At 49.2% G+C, this 18,713-nt stretch overlaps 1 long non-coding RNA gene across 6 annotated transcripts in view; it reads left to right on the top strand.

Moving 5' to 3' along the window:
* The window catches only part of LOC105606443 (uncharacterized), a 40,187-nt gene that overhangs the window by 11,071 nt on the left and 10,403 nt on the right, over nucleotides 1-18,713 (top strand). For 2 of the 6 annotated variants that reach the window (XR_001044028.5, XR_006061476.2), the window contains 2 exons: nucleotides 44-103; nucleotides 856-1,344. This is a non-coding gene — a long non-coding RNA (uncharacterized LOC105606443). Of the gene's footprint in view, nucleotides 1-43; nucleotides 104-855; nucleotides 1,345-4,370; nucleotides 5,420-13,038; nucleotides 16,661-18,713 lie in introns of those variants that run through there. The other 4 variants (XR_009595693.1, XR_009595694.1, XR_006061477.2 and 1 more) reach the window with 4 other exon arrangements.

Here is an 18,713-nt window from a genome sequence, read left to right as displayed (position 1 = left end):
TTTTTTTATGTGTTTTTTTTTTTTTTTTAATTATTTATTCCAGGATGGTTCCACTTGTGTGGCGTGAGAATGACTCAGAATGCCTTGGAAGCCACCTCCAGAGGTAACTATGTCCCACAGGCCAGAGTGTCCTCTGGGCCAACTCCCCACAACAATGAAAACAAGAACAAAAGCTCAGGAGGGCTCAGACACTCGTTTATAGAGTGACATCCCCAAAGTTTGTGGAGGCGACTGGGAGAACTGTTGAGGGCAGAGAGGAAAGGTGATGATGCTCCAGGGGAAGGCAGGGCTAAGCTCCCAAGGCTGCATGGGCAGCAGTAGACTTCAGTGTCGTTGACCCACTCCCCTTCTTCTTGACTTCAGCCACGGGTCGGCCTCAGGATAAAGCCTGGAGTCTGAGTCTGAAGCAGCTATTTCTCAGCTCTGGAGTATGTGTGTGTGTGTGTGTGTTTAATTGCTCAATCATGTCTGACTCTTTGCGACCCCATGGACTTAGTCAGCCAGGCTCCTCTGTCCATGACTATTCTCCAGCCAAGAATACTGGAGAGGGTTGCCATTCCCTTCTCCAGGGGATCTTCCCAACCCAGGGATCGAACCCAGGACTCTCGCATTGCAAGCAGATTCTGTACTGTCTGAGCAACCAGGGAAGCCCAGAATGTCTTTATCTCAATGAGATAAGGTCCTAGGAAGGTTAGAGATAGCAATTTGTTTTGGATTCCACAGTGATCATGGGAATCATATGCTGAGATGGTTTCACTTAAAATCTGGGGCAGAGTGGAGGGGAATCTGGAGTAGAAAGTGGTTTAGGAGCTGCAGGCAAAGGCAGATTCAACAAGGAAGCTTCCTCTTTCTCAGCCTTGACAAGCCAGAGGACATGCCACAACCCACGTTCTCACCTCCTGACAGAGCAATGAGACCGGTGGCTGCTAACACACATGCCGGAAAGCAGCGTGGAGGAGCCGCAGTCCCAGATGTAAAGACGTAAGCACTCTCCTCCTTTGACCTCAGCACGGTTGTTTTAGGAATACTCTGCTTTCTCTCTCATCCAAAGGGTCAGCCCTGGGGCCGCAGGAGACCTCAGAACATCCCTGCCCACTGGAGGATCTAAAGAGCCCGTTCGAGTTGAGTCGGATTCAGATCACTTCCCTGACATCCTCCCTCTGGAGTACCACCTGAGACTTCTCTGGTGGTCTAGTGGTTGCAAATTCACCTGCCAATGCAGGGGACACGAGTTCAATCCCTGGTCCAAGAAGATCCCACACGCCAAGGGGCAACTAAACCCGTGCACCACAACTACTGAGCCCGAACACAGCCAAAAATAAATATTTTTGAAAAAAAAAAAAATAGTACAACCTCTGTCAGCCCCAAGATGCTCTATCCACTCATTCCTGTGACCCAAACCCCCATGACTTGCTGTCAGTGCTGCTGTCTGTTCTAGCCACCATTGTCATGTCACTTTCCAATCGAAACGATCTTTTCCCTTGCATGTGCTTCTGGGAATTTTTGAACACTAGACTCTAAACAAAGTTCCTTCCTTCACCCCCTCTGGCCTCATCACCTCAGCTCTCTGTCCACTCAGTTGCTGCCACCCCAGCCATCCTGCTGATTTTTGAACTTATCAGACACGTGCAACTGGAGTCTTGGCACGTGCTGCTTCCTCCATCTGGAACACACTCTTGGGGTCATCTACGTGGCTACCTCGATCCCTTCCTTTAGGTCTTCATCCACATGCCTGCCAGCCAGTGAGACCTTCCCAACCACTCTCCTCCCCGGACCGCCCCAGCCACCCACCCCTGTGTGTCTTCCTTCCACACAGATGATCCCTGGAGCTTTCATCCATATCTGTAACAGCAGCTGCTACCTGTCTGTTCTCTGCCTGCCTCCCTCATTGGAACACCAGCTCTGTGCGGGCAGGGATTTGACATTTTTTTGTTTACTGTCACAGCCCAATACCTGTAATAGGGCTTACATTTCCTCCATAAAGGAGGCTGAGTGCCGAAGAATTGATGCTTTCAAACTCTGGTGTTGGAGAATACTCTTGAGAGTCCTTTGGACAGCAAGGAGATCAAATCAGTCAGTCCTAAAGGAAATCAACCCTGAGTATCCATTGGAAGGAGTGATGCTGAAACTGAAGCTCCAATACTTTGGCCACCTTATGTGAAAGGCCAATTCACTGGAAGAGATCCTAATGCTGGGAAAGACTGAAGGCAGGAGGAGAAGGGGGCGACAGAGGATGAGATGGTTGGATGGCATCACTGACTCAATGGACATGAGTTTGAGCAAACTCTGGGAGATAGTGGAGGATACAGGAGCCTGTTGTGCTGCAATACATGGGGTCACAAAGAGTCAAACATGATTTAGTGACTGAAGAACATTAAATACACATTGAAAGATTTCCTGAGCATTCCCTGCACACTGGGCACTAGCTGAGACACTGGATGTTTTTGCAAAGTCTATTCAGTGATTAGGCATTCACTCTACTTTAAGAAATTCACTTCATGGCAAATAGAAGGAGAAAATGTGAAAACAGTGACAGATTTTACTTTCTTGAGCTCCAAAATCACTGCAGATTGTGACTTCAGCCATGAAATTCGCTTGCTCCTTGGAAGGAAGGCTATGAAAAGCTCAGTTCAGTTCAGTTCATTTCAGTCACTCAATCGTGTCAGACTCTTTGCCACCCCATGGATAGCAGCACACCAGGCTTCCCTGTCCATCACCAACTCCCGGATTTTACTCATGTCCATTGAGTCAGTGACGCCATCCAACCACCTCATCCTCTCTCATCCCCTTCTCCTTCTGCCTTCAATCTTTCCCAGCATCAGGGTCTTTTCAGATGAGTCAGCTCTTTGCATCAGGTGGCCAAAGTATTGGAGTTTCAGTTTCAACATCAGTCCTTACAATGAACACTCAGGACTGATCTCCTTTAGGATGGACTGGTTGGATCTCCTTGCAGTCCAAGGGACTCTCAAGAGTCTCCTTCAATACCACAGTTCAAAAGTATATTTGGCACTCAGCTTTCTTTATAGTCCAACTCTCACATCCATACATGACTACTGGAAAAACCATAGCCTTGACTAGATGGACTTTTGTTGACAAAATAATGTCTCTGCTTTTTAATATGCTGTCTAGGCTGGTCATAACTTTCCTGCCAAGGAGTAAGCACCTTTTAATTTCATGGCTGCAGTCCCCATCTGCAGTGATCTTGGAGCCCCCCAAAATAAAGTTTGCCACTGTTTCCCCATCTATTTGCCATGAAGTGATGGGACCAGATGCCATGATCTTAGTTTTCTGAATGTTGAGCTTTAAGCCAACTTTTTCACTCTCCTCTTTCACTTTCATCAAGAGGTTCTTTAGTTCTTCTTCACTTTCTGCCTTAAGGGTGGTGTCATCTGCATATCTGAAGTTATTGATATTTCTCCTGGCAATCTTGATTCCAGCTTGTGCTTCATGACAACCTAGACAGTATATTAAAAGCAGAGACATCACTTGCCAACAAAGCTCTGTATAGTCAAAGCTATGGTTTTTCCAGTAGTCATGTACAGATGTGAGCTGCTGCTGCTGCTAAGTTGCTTCAGTCATGTTGGACTCTGTGCGACCCCATAGACGGAAGCCCACAAGGCTCCCCTGTCCCTGGGATTCTCCAGGGAAGAACACTGGAGTGGTTTGCCATTTCCTTCTCCAATGCATGAAAGTGAAAACTGAAAGGGAAGTCGCTCAGTCGTGTCTGACTCTTAGAGACCCCATGGACTGCAGCCTACCAGGCTCCACCGTCCATGGGATTTTCCAGGCAAGAGTACTGGAGTGGGTGCCATTGCCTACTCCGACAGATGTGAGAGTTGGACGTAAAGAAGACTGAATGCTGAAGAATGATGCTTTTGAACTGGGGGGCTGGAGAAGACTTTTGAGAGTCCACTGGAGAGCAGGGAGATCAAACCAGTCAGTTCTAAAGGAAATCAACCTGAATATTCATTGGCAGGACTGATCCTAAAGCTGAAGCTCCGACATTTTGGCTACCTGATGTGAAGAACTGATTCACTGGAAAAGACTCTAATGCTGGGAAAGATTGAGGCAAAAGGAGAAGGGGCGGCAGAGGATGAGATGGTTGAATGGGATCACCAACTCAATGGACATGAGTTTGAGCAAACTCTGGGAGACAGTGGAGGATAGACGAGCCTGGCGTGCTGCAGTCCATGGGGTCACAAAGAGTCAGACAGGACTTGGCAACTAAACAACAACAGCAAAGGAACTCAATAGTTCTAGAAGCTGAAGGAAGCTTTCTGATTCCTCAAAGAGATGGGAAGAGTTGGACAAATAGTTTGCCTCTCTTCCTCGCTGCCCCCTTGATTCTGTATATTCTGCTTTTCCAACAGACACAGGAAAGGGGAGGTCATTCCAGAGGAAAGGCAGAACCTTCGATGATTTAGGAACACAGGTGTTCGCTCTGCCGGGGCCAACCGGCTCTGCTTTTTATGAGCTCCTGAGGAGGAAATGCATCTGACGTGTTGTCACCTCCCCGGTTGCTAACAGAGCCCCGGGACTGGCGGAGCGGCGGGTGCGGCAGCCACAGGCAGGCGGACGGCCGTTACACAAGCTTTCCAGAAAGATCGCGCGAGCTGATGCCCCAGCCACAGGAGAGGGACGGAGCCTGCAGCCAGCAGCCAGGCTGGAAAGTCTGTGTAAAGGACACCTGGAGGAAACAGGGCCTCCACCCCTCTCCACCCCCCCCCCCCCGGAACCCTGCCTTTCTCACCCACTCCCCACCCAAGCGGTTCACAGCCCCGGAGGCTCACCACGTCTTCATCATTTGAAAGCTCACTGGTTTCTCCCGACACATCAGAACTTTTTTTTCTTTCCTCCTTTTTGAAAAGCCTTTTTGTGAGGTTGGGAGTGACCCAAAAGTAACCTCTCTATTCCTGTCTGAAGGGAAAATATTTCCAGATCAGAGGAGCAGTCTGCAGTGCTAAGCCTGGGCATATATGAATACTCGATTATGCCTCTTAAGTCCCGAGTCAGTCACAGTTTCAGAAATGAACCATAAGCAGAGCAAAGGCGTTGTGAATCAAGAGGTTTATTATTTTCCCCTATGAAGTATTTTGAAACTGATGTTTCCACATTTTTAAGGGTTTGATGTCATAAATTCCCATGTAGGACTGCATTTTGAAAAACAGGGTCATTGTATGTGTGTGTGTCCGAATGTGAGAGGTTTAGTACCTAACTTAGAACCAGGAATTTGAGATGCACAGGCAGGCCAGGCCACTGGGCCTTTGCTGTCATGAGTTCATGTGATGGTAAGACTGTTCCGGAACCGTCTGGAAGTTAAATGTTAGTCTTCTGAAAAGAAGTAGGACCTCCCAGCCCAGCTGTTGTTATGGCAAGTGCAATGTAAGCAGGTTTCTATTTAAAACACTCACACCTGGTACTTGACTATTTCTTGTTTTCCAAAGGGTACCCTCTCTCCCCTGAATTTTCTTTTCCACCTTCCCTTTTCCGTGCTAGTCTGGCTTAACCCAACCTGCTGGGTTTGACCCAACCCAAAGGCATAAAGAGGAGGACATTTTTAAAAGGAGCTGAAAAGCTGTGGTCTTGCGCTGCCGGAACTGGGCTCGGATGGAGACAAGACAGCCCTGGAGACAGTGATGAGGGTGAGGGATAGAGAGGCACGGGAGACTGGAAGAAGAGGGTTTCCCTGGTTTCGTGTGAAAGAGTTAAAGGCAGATCCTCAGTACTTATGCCTTCACAGCCTGTCTAGTAGGCCCTTGGAAGCCCCCTGGGATCCAGGGCACCTTGTCTAAATAAACTCCAGATCTGTGGACAGTCAGTTGCCTGTAGGAGGGGCGGGGAGCAGGGGACACTCAAGAGAGGAAGAAGGAGAATCTAGAAGGGGAGTGAGTGGGGCTGGGAATAGAGGGATGTGCAGCCCAGGCAGAGCCTGTGGGTGAGCTGGGTGTTAGGAGTCTGCATTATCACCTAGAGCCCAAATCTTCCTCTGGTTCATTAGTAAAAAGCATTAAGGCTTGGGTACTCAAGGACCAGGGGGTTTAAGGCTGTGGGTTTTGTTCTTATATTTTCTCAGCTGTGTAGGACTTCTCACTTCTGATCTTCAGAGGGTCCTCCTCCCTCCTCCCTCTTCAATCCTCCTCCATCCTCTCCCTTTTCCCACCTTCATCCTGCCTCATCCATCCTCCTGTCTTTCCTCCATCCTCCTCCCTCCTCCTCATCCTCTCTCTTCCCTCCTCCCTCTTCCATCCTCCCTCTTCCATCCTCCTTCATCCTCTCCCTCCTCCCCCTCCCTTCTCCATCTTCCCTCCTCCCTCCTCCTCTCGCTCTTCTTCCTCTTCCCCTTCCTCCTCCTGGACACAACATGTCTCAGAGGGACAGGGGCAGCTCGGAGTGACGCTGATGGGGATCTAGGTGTCCTGGAGCTGGGCCTATGGTGGCCAGCCCCAGAACAAGGCAGCACTTGTATACACAGAGGCTTTTCCAGGCGGTCTCACAGATACAGGGACGCAAGACTGAGAGGAACAGAGAAATTCCAGAGATTTTTCACGTGCAAGCAGATATTTCCTCTGAGAGCTTGTAGACTAAATAATACTCCTCGTGTCTGAGGGATGGTGCATACTGCTGACCTGGCAATGTTCTCTGTGCTCAGAGCAGGCACCGGGAGCCCCACAGCGGGCTGGAGGGAGGTGGAAGCGGAGCGAGGTGAGGCAGCCTGAATAAATGTCTTTATGGAAGAATATTGGGGGTGTTCTCCCACCGCCAGACACGACATCCATCTCAAATATGGAGGAAGGACTTGTTGGCAGGCCTTGGGAATGCAATGGGTTAGGCTTCTAAAAATAAATATATCCAGGCCTCTCTACTCACCATTTTCAAGTACGTACATATACTTTATTTCATTTAAAAATTTTTGGCTGTGCTGGGTTCATTTGCCGCTCCGGTTTTTCTCTAGTTGCAGCAGGCAGGGGCTACTCTCTAGTTGTGGTTCGTGGGCTCCTCTTTGCAGTGGCTTCTCATTGCAGAGAACAAGCTCCAGGGCTTGCGGACTTCAGTAGTTGCAGCACGTGGGCTCAGTAGTTGCGGTTCCTGGGCTCTAGAGCACAGCCTCAGTAGTTGTGGCGCACGGGCTTAGTTGTTCCACAGTATGTGGGATCCCCCTGGACCAGGGATTGATTGTGTCTCCTGCATTGGCAGGTGAATTCGTTACTACTGAGCCACCAGGGAAGCCCTGTCCTAGAGTTTGATAAACATTTTCATGCCTTGAGTCTATCCCTATCATTAATCCAAAGAAGACAACTGTACTAGTAAAACTAACTGCTGGCCTAGTACCCTCAGCTAATACAAATGGAGTGAGATATTAAAAAGTGATTCTGTTTCAACTCTGGTGAAGGTCCTGAGGCAGAGAACAAACCAGTAGGTACCAACCACTCCTATGTTCCAAGGAGGCACTAGACCATGTCTGCATGGCCTGCAAAGAGCTGTGACCAACCACAGACCAGAGGTGGCAAGGCAGACAGGGAGAGATTGAAAATTAGATGATTTCTGTTTTCTCTATTGGAATATCAGTAACATTGGATTACAGTGTTGCATTAGTTTCTGCTGTACAGCAAGGTGAATCAGCTATCTGCACATACATATCCCCTCCCTCTCGGGTCTCCCTCCCACCCCACCCACCCCTCTAGGTCATCACCGAGCACCAAGTTGAGCTCCCTGTGCTATGCAGCAGCTCCCACCAGCTATCTATTTTACACATAGTAGGGAATATATGTCAATCCTAATATCCCAGTCTGTCCCACCCTCTCCTTCCCCTGACCCCCAGCTGTGACCACATGTCCGTTCTATACATCTGCATCAAAATTAGAAGACTTCAATTAGAAGTCTTCAAAGAGAGATGTTGGAGGCTGTGGCCCCACCCATGGATGGGAGCAGGGGGCCTAGTAAAGAGGACTTCAAGGATGCCATTCACAGGGCTGACATACGTACCCAGGAGCTTGGAGTGAGTTGCATACTGGAGAAATCTTAACAGCAAGGAGCCCTAAAGTCATTACAAGGAGAGCTGGCTGCACAGTTAGGGACAGAGTTCTACCTCCTGCCTTTCCCATGGACCAGATATGGGCCATGAGAAAGAGCTGACCCCAGACGGCTGCCCTGAGACGGAGGCTGAGCCATGAAGCTAAAACCCCAGTTGAGTGAGGCTCCATCCCCCTCAAGGCAACCACAGGTGAGCCGTCCCCCAGCTCCTGGGAGCCTCTGAGGGATCTCAAAGCCCCTCACAGCTTTAAATGTCTGCCATGGCCAAAGGAAACAATGGCTGATGACATGGGAGCCCCCACCCACTTCACCCTGGAGGAGCCTAGTGAGTGGGAAGGAAGAAAGTAGACAGACAATGTGGAGAAACCAAGTGTGGGGGTCCATTCCATGTGTCAATTTGGCCAGGTGCAGGGGGCCTAGGGACTGAGCCAAACGTTATTTCTGCTTGTGTCTGTGGATGAGCTTAGCATTTGAGACCACAGACAGAATGAAACCAAAAGCTCTCTCCCCACCCCCACACCCTGTGAGTGGGCCTCTCCAATCCACTGAAGGGCTGAGTAGGAAAGAAAGCTCTCTCTCTGCCCGACTGTCTTCAAACTGGGACATCATCTGCTTTCTGCCTTCAGACTCTAGCTCCCACTGGAATGCATGCCTTCGTCTCTCCCAAAAAAGAAGTGAGGTCATTCAGTCGTGTCCAACTCTTTGGGACCCCGTGGACTGTAGCCTGCCAAGCTCCTATGTCCATGGGATTTTTCAGACAAGAATACGGAAGTGGGTTGCCATTTCCTTTTCCAGGGAATCTTCCCAACCCAAGGATCAAACCCAGGTCTCCCGCATTGCAGGCAGACTCCTTACAGTCTGAGTCACCAGGGAAGTTCATCTCTCCCAGGTCTCCAGCTTACTGTCTCTAGATCTTGAACACATTCACCTGCATGATCCTTGAAGCCCAATTCTTGAGTAAAAACATACCTCTATCTCCTAACCGTTCTCTGGAGATCCCAGCTGAAAACACAGAGGGGACTTCAAGAAGGGGACTTCCCTGGTGGTCCAGTGGTTAAGAATCTGCCTTTCAATGCAGGGGACACGGGTTCCATCCCTGGTTGCATGCCTTGGGGGAACTAAGCCCGAACGCTGCATCTAGAAAGAAGCCTGCATGCCGCAAGGAAGACCCCACGTGCTGCAACTAAGACTTGATGCGGCCAAAAATAAAAATAAATATTAAAAAAAAGAGGAAGTAATAGAAGAAGAAAGGCACATCTACCATCTCCCATCGCAGGGTCTTGGCTGGGTGCAGCCAGAGCTGGGGGTCGGGGAGAAGAAATTGAACCTCTGCCCATCTGCCTTGTGGAGAGACCCTGTAGACTTGAACTGACCAGAGAACTTTCTACCACCCAGTGGCTGCTCAAAGGCAAGGGCTGCTGAGAGTGCCCTGGTTGGGGGTGGGGGGGAGGGATGATATTAGAAAGAAACCAGCCCCCCAGGTGTGTGGGGCGGGCCCTGAAGAGTAAAGAAGAGGCTTTACTCTGCTGTACCCACAAACCAGGCAGTTTCACAAACAGGGTGCGTGATGCCTGCAGTGGGCTTGTGTTTGCAGGAGGAGCTGGAACATACCCCAGGTCCCTTCTCCCAAACACTAGCCTCTTTTTTGCCTCCTTGGCAATCTGTGCAGGTTTTAGAGCACAATACCTTGTGGAATGGAGGTCTTTCGTTTGTTAAATGTAAAACGGAGCTTCGAGGAGCATAGAGTTACACAACGCCGTTTGAAATGTGCTTGAAAAGCAACTCCTTTCAAAGCCATATCATTTCCCATCCTGCAGGAATCCCACTGGAATGGGGAGGGTTGCCTCAAATTGAGTTCCAAGCTGTGTCTCAGCCGGTGAGAGACGCGGCAGACAGTGTGTTGAAAACCACCAGACCAGGAGTAGCTGATGTTTATCTGTCTCTGCCGGATTCCCAGGAATATTTTGGGGGTTTCCAAGCCCACGTGAGAAGTGTTGTCAGCCTGTGGCTGGAGATGCAAAAAGTGCGAGATTGGGCGATTTCTGCATCTTCACTCCCACCGCCCTCATCTCTTTTGGTGTTCATTCCCCTCAAGTCCTCTCAGCCGCTGTGCCAAGGCAGGCTGGATCCAACAGGATATTTATAGACTGGGCAGCTAGTGGGAGCAGATGGCTTCTGATATGGGGAAAGGGAGCTATTTATACCGGGAGTTGGATGAAAATGAGTCAGAGGGCAGGCTGCAGCCATAGTTGCTGTTCCTTGTCCTACTGATGCTGGAGAAAGTTCTCGGGATCCTCAGGTGAAAATATCTCTCAGCCTCACTGTCCAGACAGTTCAATGCTGATAGAGCACCAGGTGCCATGTGGGCCCTGAGATGAGTAAGACTGGTCCCTCTCCTCTTTACCGCCCAAGAGGGGAGACCCTATGAAAATGGATCATGATAATGCGGTCCATCTTGGCCCATGGAGAGCACCATGAGAACACAGACACCAACATGGTGGAGGCTGCTGGGCCCTGGGGAATGGAGAGGGGTTGGGGAGAAAGGAAGGAGTGGTCAGGAAGGACCCCCAGCCATGACCTGGCTTGAAAAGATAGACAGGAAAGGTCCAGGGAAGAAGGAATAGAATCTGGTGTGTGGAGGGTTTGTAGCCTGACCTGAGGCATCCTGGGAATATCCAGGAATCAGCCATGAACTGAGAGCGAGGGGCTTCCTGAGGGATTTCAGAGGAGGAGGCTGAATAGGTGAACTGGGGCAGGGCCCGAAGGGATCATCGGCCACACTGGGGAACATGTGCTAATGCTGACATCACTTCCAGGCAGGAGGAGCTGGCAAAGCTTTCTAAGCAAGGAAGCGAGCTTTATTCCAAGGAGCAATGGAAACTGTGGACCGATCAGCTGGTTCCTCCTGTGTCTCCTTTGGAACTGTGCCTGCCACACAGTCGGTGCAGCATAAATGTCTATTGAAAGTGAAGACTCACCAAACTCTTAATATTAACACCTCCCTGTCTGGAGGTGGCATGCAGACCATCCACAAGATGAGTCCAGGCAGGCTTGTTGAGTGCCGGATGAGGCTGCAGGCAGGATGAGGCTGCAGGCACCGTCCCCTCCAGCCCCTTAGGCAGGTCCAAGCCTCCCCGAGATTGCTTCCCATCACACTTCTCTGCCCCACAGTCCAGTCTGCCCTGCTCCTGCTCTGATTCTGCCTGTTGCTTTATCTCCAGCTTGGCATCAACTCTGGCACGGGTATGACCTCATGCCTTCTGAATGAAAACCAAGTAAGGATAATAATAACGTCAAAAGACGTTTCTGCATTCTTGCTGAAGGTTTGGGGAGTTGAAACAAGTTTATGAATGCTAATAACAGAATATGAGCCTTCTGCTTGTTCTTAAACATCCATCAACCATCTCTTCCTTCATAGCCCCACCTCTTGCTTCTCTCTCTCCCCCCAGATACCTGTCCTTTGACTATGCAGAAGAGTTTAAAGTGGTTGGGGTTTGGTTTGGTTTCCTGTCTCCTTTTCTGTGGTTTTCACCTTTCACCCCTTCATGGGGTATTTTCCTAAACAAAGACCTTTTGTTCCCTGAGGAGAATGCTGATCTCGTGGGTAAGAAAGTCATTTTTCCCACATCACAGCTTTATGGAGAAGCTGTGGGATACACTTAATATCTGGCACCGCATGGGGACAAGAAAAATCGGTATTTCCAATAGGCAAATATCGGGAAAGAACAAAGATTCTTTGCTTGATCAAACTTTTTCAGACTCCTGAACTTTCTAGGCTCATCTGTGCCCTTCCTTACAAAATCCAGTTTTAGCAAGAAGTCTCCACCCTCGAAATCTGATCAGTTTCTCATCCCCCACCAGCCTCCAGGGGCTGTCTGCCCACCCTGGCCTGCCTTTAGCAAAATTCCTGTGAGGTTGGTTTAGCTCACCCCTGATGTTTCCTCTTAGGAATTTTCCATCCACCAACCCCACCCAACCCTGGTCTCTGGCTGTAAACCCCCACGTGCCCACCCTGTGTTCGGAGTTGAGATCATTCTCCCACTGCAAGATCCCACTGCAGGGGTCCCTGCACCCATTGCCATGACCCCTGTTTAAATAAAAGTCTGCTCTCCTGCCCTCAGCAAACGTCATTACAGACTTCCCTGGTGGTCTAAGACCCCACGCTCCCAATGCAGGGGGCCCGGGTTCCATCCTTGGTCCAGGAAGTAGATCCCATGTGCCACAGCTAAAAGATCCTGCGTGCCCCAAATAAAACCCAGCACAACCAGATAAATTTAAAAAAAATTTTTTGTTTAAGTGTCATTGAATAGTTTTTTCTTTAGCAGGAGACAAGACAACCTAGAGCACGTCAACTTAGTATTTAATCACATGCTCCACGGGTGACCACCCTGTGTAAAGTGTAGAAAGCAAAGGTGGAATAGGCCTGTGGGCTGGGAGCAGACAGAAGAGAAAAAGCGCTCTTCCCCAGGACCTTGTAAGGGAAGAATGTACAGTCCAGGACAACTGATGGAGCTCATGGAGGGAAGAGGAGCAGCTCACAGGGTCAACTCTGGGGATGAGGAAGATTGGGGAAGGGAGATGACAAAACAGGGAAGATGAAAGAGAAGCTGTTTGGGGGAAGGAGAAAGTATGTTTTGCACGTATGAGAGACAGAAGTTGAAAGGCACCCCCCGGGCTGAGACCATTTTCTGAGCTGTGAACAAGAAGAGCCCAGTGGCATCAAGGCCAGAGCTGAAGGATGCTCTGGACCAGCCGGTCTGGGCTGTGCTCCTAAGGGAGTATCTCCAGGGGCATCACCTGGTCCTCAGCCCCCAGGGGTGATAAATTCTCAGTGTGCCTTTACTCTATAGAGGGATTATGAACTTACTGAAAGTTCTGGTAGGTTCCTGACCCTTCAGTGTTTGACTCAAACTTGGTTTCTTCATGGAACGCTTCAAAGGTTTTCAATGCAAATCCAAACTTTCTCCCTCACCTGCATATTTCTGTCCCATACCCATTTGGTCACAGGTTACTAGAAGAAGCTGGGAAACTTCCAAGTTGGATGCCACTGGTTTAGCCACTCTGAGCAGCACCCCCACCCACTGCCATTCAAGGTAATGAGGCTGGTTTGGAGGTGCCATGGGGAGACGTGCTAGGATAAGCACGCAGAGACATGCAATGCAAGTAAGTGTCTTGGTGAAAAACCAATGCCAAGTCCTACCAGAGGTAGACATAGGACCCAAGGGAGAGGAGGAAAGGTGGAAGAGAGGCCCCAGGTCTGCAGGGCACACAGGGGCCTGACAACAGGGTCACAGATGAGCAGGGAAATGCAAAAATACCAGGGGGAATGTGCCAAGTGTTTCATAAAGCAAGCTGTATTTCATTTAAAGGCCATCCAGGGATTTCTCTGGTGGTCCAGTGTTTAAGACTCCAAGCTTCCACTGCAGGGGGCATGGGTTCAATCCCAGACTGGGGAACTAAAATCCTACAAGCTGCACCACCAAGCCAAGAATAAATTTTAAAAAGACACACACACACACACACTGGTCATTCATTCTGAGAGTAAACAATTTCCTGGGAAGAGCTTTCCTTTTAAAAAATGATAAGAATAGGGAATTCCCTGGTGATCTGATGGTTAAGACTCCGTACTTTCACTGCCGAGGGCTCAAGTTCAATACCTGGTTGGGGAATTAAGATCCCATACACCTCACAAAGTGGAAGTGTTAGTCGCTCAGTCGTGTCCGACTGTTTGTGACCTGATGGACTGTAGCCCACCAGGCTCCTCTGTCCATGGAATTCTCCAGGCAAGGTTACTGGAGTGGTTGCCATTCCTCTCCCCAGGGGATCTTCCCAACCCAGGGATCAATCCTGAGTCTCCTTCATTGCAGGCAGATTCTTTACTGTCTGAGCCAACAGGGAAGCCCTGTGCCTTGCAACAGGGCTAAATTTAAAAGAAGGAGAATAGTATGTTGCTGTTGCCCTTAAAGTTCTTATTTGGCGAACATGAGAAGTGGTTCCATTTAAAAAGGAAACCATGGGAAGCCATGAATTGGAGAGCACCTCTCCATCACCCAGTTTGGCAGCAGCACCAAGGAGCCAGGCCCTCTGCGGGGGTGGGGCTCCAGAAGGATGGCCTGTGGGAGAAACAAGTTTTTCTGATGTCTTTCTGAGAACCTCCACCCCTACAACAACCACCACATGAATTCTCTGTTGTAAAAATGTCCCAGGACAGGCTCTTCCCTGGTGGTCCAGTGGCTAAGACTGTGCTTGCACTGCAGGAGGTGCAGATTTGATCCCTTGTTGGGGTACTAAGATCATGCATGCTGGACAGCGTGGCCCCAAAATAATTTCTTTCAAAAATTATTTTTAAAACTTGTGGGGCCTCCCTGGCCCCAGGCGGTAAAGAATCCACCTGCCAATGCAGGAGACATGGGTTCAGTCCCTGACCTGGGAAGACCGCACGTGGCTCAGAGCAACTAAGCCCTAGCACCACAACTACTAAGCCTGTGCTCTAGAGGCCAGGAACCTCAGCTACTAAAGCCTGCAGGTGCTCCACAACAAGAAAAGCCACCACAATGAGAAGCTCGTGTACTAGAGAGTAGTCCCTTCTCATTGCAACTAGAGAAAGCCCACATGCAGCAACAAAGACCCAGCACAGCCAAAAATAAATTTTAAAAATTCTTTTTTTAAAAAAGTTCCAGGGCAAAAACTTGCTTAAACTAGGCTGAGGGACATGGCGTGCCTCCCAGCCAGGGTAGTGGTGGCCAGAACACAGACCCCAGGGGACCAAGGCGAGCTGACCTGTAGAGGCCCTGGATGAAACCAGAGCTGCTTTTCCCATCCAGGGCCCCCAGCCATCCCAGGAGAGGCCCGGAGGGGCTCTGCAGTTAAAGTATCTAGGCTGTGCGGCCTGCTGGGCTGCCCTCCCCAGCGTTCCAGGCTCCCTGGAGCCCATGTGCACTGGGCCAGAGGGGAAGGCCACCTTTATTATCAGTGACACAGAGCCTAGTAAGGCCAGAAACACCCATGGATGGAAGAGGCACAGCGAGACTGGCCACCTGGGGAAACAGAGCAGCACAGATCCCCAGAACAAGAACAGAAGCATCTCTAGGACCCGGCTTCTGCATCCTGAGTGCAAACTGCACCGATGGGCAGAGTCAGGGGAGGGACTCCCCCAGATTGCACCCCTGTAACTTTTACATACACATACACACCTCACCATGGCACAACGCCTCTGGTTTCTCCCTGGTGGGAGAGTTAAGATCCATCTCCAAGGACTCCTGGGCTGGGCTCCCCCAGGTAGTATTCTGAGCAGCTTTTCACTCACCCATGGACAGTGAGAGCTGTGCTGATGGAAGGTCTGTCCTTGGACCCCCGTCCAGTCCATGAGGAAGAGGATAGTGGTCCAATTCCTGTGTGGCTGAGGGCTTCCGTCCTGCCCTCCTTTGAATGACCAGCAGCACCAAGAAAGATAAATGTCTTGGTGCATTTTCTTGGTGTAGTACAGCTGCACCCAAGATTAATGTGGATCCACTTTTTCAGATGCACTTTTTTTTTCCTGGATCTCTATGCCACAAAAGATCCCAGATGGGGTGGATGCTGTCCTCGGAAAAGGAGGAAATTATTTTTGAGTCATAAAATGGAATAGGAATCAAGAAGGAAACTCTTGCTTGCCGTCTGTGGTTCAGTACAAAAGCTGGTCATTTGATCAAAGAGCCTTTGTCAGGTCAGCTGAGTTTTCGCTCCTAAAACCATCAAGCTCCCCAACAGGCAACGTGATGCCTCTGAGTCATTTGCCAAGCGGCGATTGTGAGAATCTAGAAAGCGTCCACCCCCTCTACCTGAGCCTCTGAAATCTGGAAGCAAGACTGGGGGAACAATAAAGGAGTGCGGCGCCCTCTGGCGAGAGTGGATCAAAACATCCCAACTGAGCTCCCAGAGTGGGCGTCCAGGGCAGTGGACTCGAACCTCCATCTCCAGTCACCCAACAACATCTTCTCACCTTTGTGCAAAACCCAAGATGACTAGCTTTACTCATGATCCTTCAGAGTCTGCATCCTCAGACAGTGTGAAGCTGACGTGGTTCGATCTGGGAAAACCTAGTTAAGATGTTAGCCAAGTGGGGACGGAGGTGTTTATCCCAGGGAAGATGCAGAGACCATTGAAGGACTGAGATCATGGAAAGCCAGATGGGACCAGAGGGGTCCAGGCTCCTGGTCCCAAATGCAGACCGACCCAGGAAAAGGAGCCATGGCCAGTCAGCCGTCACTGCTGAGGCCTCAGGGTTCTCCATGGTGAGGAGGGACCAGGCAGACACCAGGAAGCCTCTGAGTTGAACCAAGCGTCTCTGTCCATCTGGGATAAAAGCACTTGTCAGCTTTGATTACAGAAATTCCAAGGAAAGATTCAAAACAAAGACGATATGCTTATAAAAAGGCCTGGTCTCTGAATAGCCCAGCAGCAGGACTCATCTTCTGGGTCAAGAGGAAAAGTCTGTGAAAGGCTAAGGAAAATGAATTTTGTGCTTTCCAGGCCTCAGCTTGACACCTAGAGGAAGCTGTAGGTGGACGCAGGCCTGACACTGCAAGAATCTCTCCAGGCTCAGATTTACATGTGTGATGTTTCCAGGTCCCACACCAAGATACCACAGGTGGGTGATTTGATTTCTGTAAATCATATATGTGACTGTTCAGGGTTAATCAAGGGCTCTGGGCATGAACCCTGAGGAACTGGGAAAGAAACAGGAATTTCTCTCTCTGCTATATGTGCTATTTGGGAACCTAGTTCCTTCCATGCATTCTGTTATTCCTTGGAAGGATCGGCCATGGACTCGGAATCAGACAAGAGGGACTTCATTGCAGGCTGACACCAGGAGGAGGCAGGTGGCCACCGCCTGGAGAGGGCACGAGGCTGGGCTCTTGGAAGGCTCAGCAGGGAACCTGAGAAAGAAACTCAGAAGATCCCTGTATGACATCACGGGCACACCTAGAGAAGAGAGGAAACTTGCATGCACTCTTTGGCCTTAACATGCCAAATTACAGATAGATTTTTTTTTTTCCCCTGGAAGTACAAGAATACCAATGAGCAAACCTGAAAATATCTTTGTGTTTTCAGCAGGAAAGTAAGAGCTTTCTTAGGTTCAGCGTCTTGGCAGTGGTACTGAGGGAAGCAGTCTGACCTCCAAGTAGGAATGTAGGTGTGGGAAGGACTCCACAGTCCCTCCCTCCCTCTCCTGGGTCCATCCATCCTTTACCTTTGTGATGCTGACAACGCTCACCCCCGTTCACATTTTTTTTCCTTAGTTCCCCGACTAAGAATCTAACTGGCACCCCCTGCACTGGAAGCATGGAATCTTAACCAATGGACCACCTGGGAAGTCCCAATTGTTTTCTTACTCTTCCCTTTGTAACATACCCATTTTTTTTTCTGAGATATAATTCACATACAATACAATTCATCCTTTTAAAGTTATACGATGCAGTGGTTTTTAGTATATTCAGAATTGTGTAACCACCACTACATACACATGGAAATTCTATCTTTAATCTTTCCAGGAATTGCCAGGCTGCTTCTATCCCTTTCGTCTAAGAATTGGTCGGTCATGTTTGGGCAAAACAATAACAGTATCACTGGATCTTTCCAGAAAGATTCTAAACAAGAATTTTTCTTTCCTTGGAGGTTAGGCTGCACATCTTCAAGGATCGCTCATCTATTCACTGACATTTTTAAATTAAGTATAGTTGACCTACAGCTTTCCTTGTGGCTCAGTAGTAAAGAATCTGCCTGCCAATGCAGGAGGTGTGGGTTCAATCCCTGGGTCAGGAAGATTTCCTGGAGGAGGAAATGGCAACCTACTCCAGTATTCTTGCCTGGAAAATCCCATGGACAGAGGAGCCTGTCAGGCTCCATGGGGTCACAAGTCAGACATGCCTGAGGGACTAAACAACAACAACATAGTTGATCTACAGTACTGTGTTAGTTTCAGGTATACAACAAAATGATTTCGTTACACATCGCACACACATATATGTATACATTCAGATTCTTTTCCACTTTAGATTATTATAAAGATATTAAATATAGTTCCCCATGCTATGCTACAGGTTCTTAAAGTGAAGCGCTCAGTCGTGCTCAACTCTTTTTGACCCTATGGATAGTAGCCTGCACCAAGCTCCTCCGTCCATGGGAGTTTCAAGGCAAGAGTACTGGAGTGGGTTGCCATTTCCTTTTCCAGGGAATCTTCCCAAACCAGGCATCAAACCCAGGTCTCTCACATTGTAGAGAGATGCTTTACCATCTGAGCCACAGGGAAGTCTAATAGGTTCTTAAGTGTTTATTTTGTATATAGTATATGTATCTGTTAATCTCAAACACCCAATTTATTCCCCTCTTCCCTCCACCCCCCACCTCACTAACACTAATTAAGGGCCAGTTGCAGGTCAGTCCTGGGGGCTGGGACTCCAGATCCCCAGGTGAACAAAATAGATAGTCTCTGCCCTCCTAGCTAAGTCGTAGTATCAGAGAGAGTCAGACAAAACAGACAAAATTACTGCTTTGCTGTAACTGAAGGGCTGAGAGAAAATTACAAAGTTGTTGGGTGGCTGGGGGTGGGGGCTGCTGCAGACGGGATGGTCAGGGAGTCTCTCTGAGGAAGTAGATGAGTTTTGCTGCCATAACAAGTTACCACACATTCAACAGTTCAA

This window comes from Ovis aries, chromosome 12, assembly GCF_016772045.2.
Source record: "Ovis aries strain OAR_USU_Benz2616 breed Rambouillet chromosome 12, ARS-UI_Ramb_v3.0, whole genome shotgun sequence".
NCBI lineage: Eukaryota > Metazoa > Chordata > Mammalia > Artiodactyla > Bovidae > Ovis > Ovis aries.
Note: the sequence above shows the minus strand (reverse complement) of the source record. Positions and strands in the feature narration are given on the sequence as shown.